The 7,811-nt window shown below is 32.4% G+C and overlaps 1 long non-coding RNA gene across 1 annotated transcript; it reads left to right on the top strand.

Annotated features, from left to right (window-relative positions):
- The first annotated feature begins 825 nt into the window (after positions 1-825).
- On the top strand, positions 826-2,389 carry LOC136069750 (uncharacterized). Its single transcript, XR_010630967.1, has 2 exons — positions 826-1,998; positions 2,168-2,389. It is a non-coding gene; the product is annotated as an uncharacterized LOC136069750 (long non-coding RNA).
- The last annotated feature ends 5,422 nt before the right edge of the window (positions 2,390-7,811 follow it).

Genomic DNA, 7,811 nt, shown 5'->3' with positions numbered 1-7,811 from the left:
TAGGGGTGTGCAAAAAACCGACGAACCGAACAAACCGACTGAAACCGACCGAACCGTTGCCAAATTTTCGGTTCGGTTTCGGTTCGGTTTGGTTTCGGTTTTAGTTTTTAAAAACCGAAATTTTCGGTTTCGGTTTCGGTGCTGGATTTTTTCACCCGAAACCGAACCGAACCGACCGAATATATATATATTTATGTAATTCTATTACATAACTGATCAGTGGCTTAGTGGTATGCTACTTTGTGGAATGCTTGCTGATCCCAGGTTCAAGCCTTCGCGTGGGGGGGGCGTTTCTTTTTGCTATTTAATTTTTAAAACCTTAGAGCATGAGGTAAAATACGGAAATACCCTCCCTAAATTTTAAAACCCTAGAGCGTGAGGTAAAATACGGAAATACCCTCCCTCTTTTATTCTTCCCTTTTCTTTTCTTTTCTTCAGTTCAGCCGCCCCCTTCCTCAACATTTTCTCTCAATTTTTTCTTAAAGAGTTCAGCCCTCAGCCCCTCCTCTTCTCTCACTGCTCCACGCCTCCACATGCCGCCCCCACACGTCGACCTTCCTGCACCAGCCTCCACCCGCTGGCCTTCCTACGCCGGCCTCCACACGCTGGGCTCCCTGCACCGGCTAATCTTTTCATTTTCATGGAGTCACGGTGACCCTCTCTCTCTCTTTAATTTCTCCATAGTTTCCTCTCTCTTTTTTATACTCTGGGTTTGTTTAATATTGAATCAATGTTATTTTTTCAATTTTTATGTGCAAATAAAGTTAGGGTTTTGAAAAAACCCATGTTCTTGGTTGTTTATCTTTTCAATTTCTTCTCTCTTTTTTATATTCGGGGTTTGTTTAATATTGAATCAATGCTATTTTTTCAATTTTTCTGTGCAAATAAAGTTAGGGTTTTGAAAAAACCCATGTGCTTGGTTGTTTTGTTTTTTCAATTTCTTCTCTCTTTTTTTATATTCTGGGTTTTTTTTTTTTTTTTTTTTCATTGTTTGCTTTCTTAGAAAATGAATGAGAATATTCTGGGTTTGTTTTTTTTTTTTTTTTCTTTGTTTACTTTCTTAGAAAACGAATGAGAAGGAACCGAAACCGACCGAAAAATCGACCGAAACCGAAACAATCCGAAACCGACGGTTTTTCAACTATTTCGGTCGGTTTCGGTTGAGATTTTTAAAAACCGAAAATTTCGGTTTCGGTTGGTCGGATAAAAAAAAACCGACCGAACCGAACCGATTACAGCCCTATGTGTTAGCAACCATTATTGTTGTTATTTATATAATATGATGCTTTATAGGGAGTAGATAAAATGTCAGTTGATAAATTTTGGATGCATCATTCTACTAGATATATTAATGGGGTTGAAAATTTTCTTGAGTATGCATTTAAGCATTTAATAAATAAAGATATGAAAATCAATTATTTATGTGTTGATTGTAGCAATAAGTATTGTTGGATTGAGGATAAGGTCTAGTATCATCTTATACTAGAGTATCATCTTTTACTAGTGGGTCATGTCTTTAACACAATCGTATTGGAAATACATATTTATATTATATACTTTCATCATATTAATACTAACTAATAGTAGGTAGACATGGCAAGGGCTTATAAAAAAAGGCAGACATGGCAAGGGAAGGTAAAAATGAAGGCAGAATCATCACACCAAAAGGCAAAAGCTACTCGAGAGATTACTATTCTTTTTTATCGAAAACTGAATGGAGCTTGGACGACTTTTAGTGAATACCCAAGATCTGAGTTTGAAACTCTATATGCTTGCTATAGAGCTCAACATTTTAAGCATAAGCAACAAGATGAGGAAGTGAAGAAAGAATTTGTACAATTGGTGAAATGCTATTATTTTGATTGGATGTTTCACATTAAAAATCCTATTTTTAAAAAGTACACAAAGAAAGAAGATTGTTATAAGAATGATCCTTCCTTCATTCCTACACTCTTTTGGAAAAAGATTGTGGATAAATGGATGGATGGAGATTAGGGGGTGAGTATAAATGAAATGCATGTCATGAATTCTCTCTATCTCTCTTGCACTCTCTTTAACCATTGTTTGTTATTATTTTTATAAAAGTTAATATTCTAGTGTATGAATTATGTTTAATGTATTGTTTTGTTTTGTTTTGTTTTTTTTTTGTTTTTTTGTTTTTTTTAAGGATGGTACTAGTAGAGATGAAGAGGACAACTCAATCAATAACAGGAGGGAGGTTGAAAACAGCTTGGAGGGTAACTCAGAGGAAGACTAGTATAGATTTTGTCATAATTCTAGTTGTTTAAGTTTAAAACAAGGTTTAATTTTAGGATTTCTTTGTACATTCTATATTTTAAAGTTTGAACTTATATGAATTTTTATCTTTCAATTGATCAATTTTTAGTAATTATTGTAATATCGTAACATGATAGTTAAAAAAAATTATATAAAATAATTAAAAATAAATAAATAATAAAATATTTCAAAAATTATATAAAATATTATTACCGATGACATAAAAATTTGGTCATAAATAATTTTATAGTGATGACAAAGTCCCTCGCAATTTATAGAATAGCAATGCCACTTAACTCCTTGCAAAAACATTTTAAGCGACAGCTTAATGTCGTCACTATAATTCCTAACTAATTGCGAGGGGTTAAAAGCCCTCACAAATAAATTTTAGCGACGACATTATTTGTCTTTAAAAAGTATGTCGTTAATTTGAAATTTGCAAATAATTAATTGTGAGGGTATAAAGGTCCTCACAAATAATTGTTAACGACGACTACTCCCCCTCACTAAAAATAAGTGGTCGACTTTTCTCGTCGTTTGGTAATATATTTGCGAAGGCGGATATGTTTAGTAACGACAGTAAATTGCCCTCATAAATTATTTATTTGTGAAGGCATGGTTGCAAAATCTTTTTTAACAACAAAAGCAAATATGATGGCTTTTGAGGGCCACATGCCCTCGCTAATAGTCTTTTGCGACGATATTTGAATTTTTGCGAGGGCATTTTATTCTCGCTAGTAGACTCTTTTTTTGTAGTGAGTTTAGGTAACACAGTAATAACATAGAACTACCTGTCAAGCGTTAGTTTCAAAACCAACACATGGTATGTAATAAACTAATTTTTCTTTTTTAAAAATGGTCTTCAAAGTGGGATAAGCAAATAAATCATCATTAAATAGAGACACAACTACTAAGATGGCTTTCACATCAATATCTAAAAATTCCTAAGAAAATAATATTCTCACTAACCCAAGGCATGAGTTGCATCATTGCATTCTTTGTTGACCCTTTTAAAAGATATTGTGCTATTTCTCTTAACAATTGTCATAAACAATGGTGTGGTTTGTCTTCATACACAATGGCTGAACAGAATCTTCAGTGTACAACTCCTACTCTCCACTTTAAAATATTATCTTCAAAATAAGAGAATTCAAAAGTAAAAAATAATTCATTTAGAAGGAAATAAAAGAATCAATATATTTTTACTCTTATTAATGGATACTTGCAACTTTTATGCACTATCCACTTCCCTCCCTTTACCACCCATCTGAAAATGATGATTCCTAAAACGTGGATGAAAATAAGATTTCTTATGTCAATCAATACATTTATGTAACCAAAATTCATTGTGATATTTATCAAAAGTAGTAGCTACAAACACCAATCTAAATCCTTATCCTTATCCATTACAATTCTACAAACACTAATCTAAATCTTTATCCTTATCCATTGTAATTTATTCTCAAAGTAACCGCATGCCGCTATTTGATTCCAGACAAAATTATGAAAAGATCAAGGTAAAAGTTCTAAAATTTTAAACCTCCTACTCATATAAAATGAATTCTCAGATTAATGATAGCTACAATTTTAAATCTTATCCATCATAAATAACCTAAAATTTACACATGCAAAACTGCAAAAATGCTTCTTTATTATTAGGGGGAAAAATTAGAGTCAAAGATTATCTACATAGATAGGAGTGTGTCTCAAACCCAAGATTAAACTTCAACCTTAATTATTTCAACAGCATACCAATTATGTTTTAAATGTAAGTTTGCATATGACAGAATTCAGGTAGCTAAATACATGCTAATCAAAATGAGCAACGTCCATTGAAGCAAAATTACTTAAAAAGGGAAACTGAAAAAGGTCAGTCATGTTGCATACCAAATCTGCATTATCGATGACAGCAACATCAGACCGTTTCAGTGCAGTTACCTCAAAGGCTCCCTTAAAGATACAAGAGGGAGTATTGGCAATTACCCCACAACGTTAACCCATTGACCATTACTATCTCTAGTGTTAGGATTAGTGTCCTTAAATCCTATTGTATGATGCAATGTAAGATATTAAGTTTGACGTTGTGTATGACATTATGTATGACTTAATATTGTGTTTAATGAATTTGTTTTATTATTATCTGAAATAATGGTAACATGAATATTAGGACATGAATATTTGGACATTATCATTTAGTCCATGAGATGCATAATATGTGATTTATGTGAAAAGTCATAAAAGATATAAATCACAAGTTCTTTGTAAACTTAGAATTATAGTTAGTAGTCGGTAATGAAATTGGGCATTTCATCTGCGAAGACTATAACATATCAACCATGATGATTTGTCTTGATCATGGAAGTGGAGACTTCTGGTTGATGTGTTAATATGTTTTAAGAGTTAAGACATATTGATCTAGACTGTTGTGAGATTTATTATTTTCCTGATGACTGTCATATGAATAATAAATCTCATGACTTGTATTTGCATGAACTCTTAATCCTGAGAGAATAATAGACCTGATCATGAGGTGTAGGTTGCTTTGATATATCAGGAGTCAGATCTATAGTAATGGTCAAAACCTCAGTATGTTGGGCAGCCACATTTAGTGTTGATGGAACATGTATTCTCAAGATGGAATTCATAATCTCTCAATGGAGATATAAAGTATTCCCTTGAGATAAGTTTAATGAGTTTGTTATTCAGAGAGTTAGGCCTAACCACTTTAGTAAGACTAAAGTATATATTTATGGAATTGGCAGTCCACAGTAATGACTTTGTATTACTACGAATATTTTATGAAGGGGTTGCATGTATAATAAAGTCTTGAGATATAATTTATAGATAAGGCCTAGAGTGCAACTATATTTATATAGTGGTATTAAATATAGTTAATGGTAACTTTGGACTTGTCAAGAGTTGACAGAAAAGCCCAAGGCCCATTGGAGCTAGTGTTTTGTTGGTCCCTTTTGGTCCCACTCCAAGCCACACACTTAAGCCCAATTGGAAAGGCCCAAGAGGCCAGCCCAATTAGATAATTGGTTAGATACAAAGGGAAAAACGTACAGAATTTTCTTTGTAAGAAAGACAACATTGTAATGGTGTGGAAGTGAGTGTATGTCACTCTCTAATCATCCCTTTATAACCAATTGAGAGTCCATACTTCTTGGGCGATAGTGGAATTGGAGTGAAGATTAAAAGTATTCCTAAGTGCTTCAATCTTCGGTTTTGAAATTCACCGCTTCAAGGTACTCTCTCTTGTTCTCGAATTCTGAAACTTACTTAGTGCATGTTATCAATATCGAATGAAGTAGATCCATTTTAAACTTATTTTTCCGTTGCGTTCATCTTTAAATCCATCATCTAGATTATGCTGCAAGCTCCAGTGCTTTATCAATAATATATACTATCAGTTTAACACCTTGTTGAGTAAAAATATGTGTGTTTCAAGACTTCATCATTAAAATCAAGATAGCAACATCAACCGAAAGGGAAAAAAAATCAATCACAATAACAACAAAAAATCTAAAGATTTTCTAAAACAAAACCCAATAACTATATAGCATCAAATCAACCATGCCTAAAATTATTATTAAACCCCATAACTATCTGCAACACACATCCCATACATATCACTGAAAAATTCTGAAACCACAATCTACATCAATATGAATTAATTTTTCAGCCAAAATAAATTAATTATCAGGCTGACTCCTAGGCCTTTCAAAAACATAGAAAAAAAAAAAAAAACCCATTAAATCGATACTATCTCCATTATGAAACCCATCGATATTTACAATATTTTCCTAGAAAACCTATAGAATTTGAAATCCCTAAATTGATAGAAAACCCAATTGAAGACATATAATTAAAACATAACTTTGAGACTCTATTCCATTTAAACCAATTTCATTTTGAATTTTTACCCATATCAATCAAATAAAATTGAAACTTGAAAAAGATCAAATTGGAATTCTTCATACCTGAAAATTCGTCCAACATCAGAAATGGAAAAGGATCCAAATTCTTCAAGTCAATCCTAAAAATCAAATGCCCAAAAAGGGGGCCAAAAAATAATCAATGCCCAGATGATAAAAACTCAAGAACAAAATAACCATGAATCAGAATTGACATCAGCCAAAGGAGTTGTGGCTGAGAAAAAGAGGGAACTGCATTGAATGAGAGAGTTAAAGAAGTATAAGGAGATGGGAGTGAGTTTGAAATAGACAGAGTTTGATCGAGGGTTTTCTTAGGGCTGAGTTTGTATTTGAAAGATAGTGTTGAGAGAGTAGGAAGAAAAAATTAACTGCGTATGGATAGGGTTTTTTGTTTGCGGCTGATTTTTGCATTTAGGCTCCTCTTGTAGTTGGGTTTTAATAAGAATCGAGTTTGTAATTTGTATTTGGTGGAAAAAAAAAGATTTATTATTATTTTTATAAGTATTGCTGACGTGAAAAATTGTAGGAGTTTCAAAAATTTCGGTTTTATATATCACACAAACCAAAAAGGAAAACCAATATACTATTTATGCAAAAAATAAAGTATCATAGAAATACATGTTGTGTTGTTTAAACAACAACAACTTGTGTGAACATTTCTTGGTTCTATTCATTTCAAAGTACAACCTAGCAAAATATTATCTGATTAGGAATTCTAAATTTCAACCAAGACCAATGAAGCACAAAACCCTCTTTTCTTATCCCTCCTAAGTCCTTAACTCCAATTTTCTTCATCCACATAATTCCAACTAGTTTTATTTTGTCTAAGTATTTTTATTTTCTGTAATTAATTAAGAACTATGTTACAAAAATAGTTCATGCAATAGAAATCTGTAAACCAACTCAAACCCAGAATCTTAATCTAGGAGATGGTAACTTCAAACATACTGAAACACAATCACTAAGCAATCTTAATCATGAACACCATCGTTGCATCACCACAAACCATCAGACCTCATTTCAGCTACGGCAATATTACATAAACAAATGCTAATGAAAACCTTCTTTAAAGCAATCTTATACAATTACAAACAAGGTCACTCTAGTTTGAGGGGCAAGCAACATAAACACCTATGTTGCACGGACATGGGGATACGGCCATTTTTGAAAAATAAGGACACAACACGGCGGGGACACGGTGGTTATCGGCGGTTCAATAATTAATTAAAATTTATATTTAGGCATATTTTTAAATATTTTTAGACATAAAATACGATTATGTTTAGAATTTAAATTATGTAAGAACTACAAATAAGTAAACTAACACCCAAAATAGTACAATAATACACATAAAATATTTAGAGTACAAATAAATAAATATTTAACTTTAATAAATAAATAAAACTATAGCAATACACACAAAAAAAACAAATTTAAAACTTGTAAGTTATAACTTATATAAAAAAAAAAAAAAATTAGGACAGAGGGCACCCACGGCCACTTTGAGTATTAGCTAGATTTGTAGGTTTGATTGGTGGTTGCCGGTGGTTGGGTTATTTTATTATTTTTTGGGGGGGGGGGGGGGGGGGGGGGCGG

Source organism: Quercus suber, unplaced genomic scaffold, assembly GCF_002906115.3.
Source record: "Quercus suber isolate HL8 unplaced genomic scaffold, Cork oak 2.0 scaffold_187, whole genome shotgun sequence".
Classification (NCBI taxonomy): domain Eukaryota; kingdom Viridiplantae; phylum Streptophyta; class Magnoliopsida; order Fagales; family Fagaceae; genus Quercus; species Quercus suber.
The sequence above is the reverse complement of the archived record's forward strand: the minus strand, read 5'-3'. Positions and strand labels throughout refer to the sequence as shown.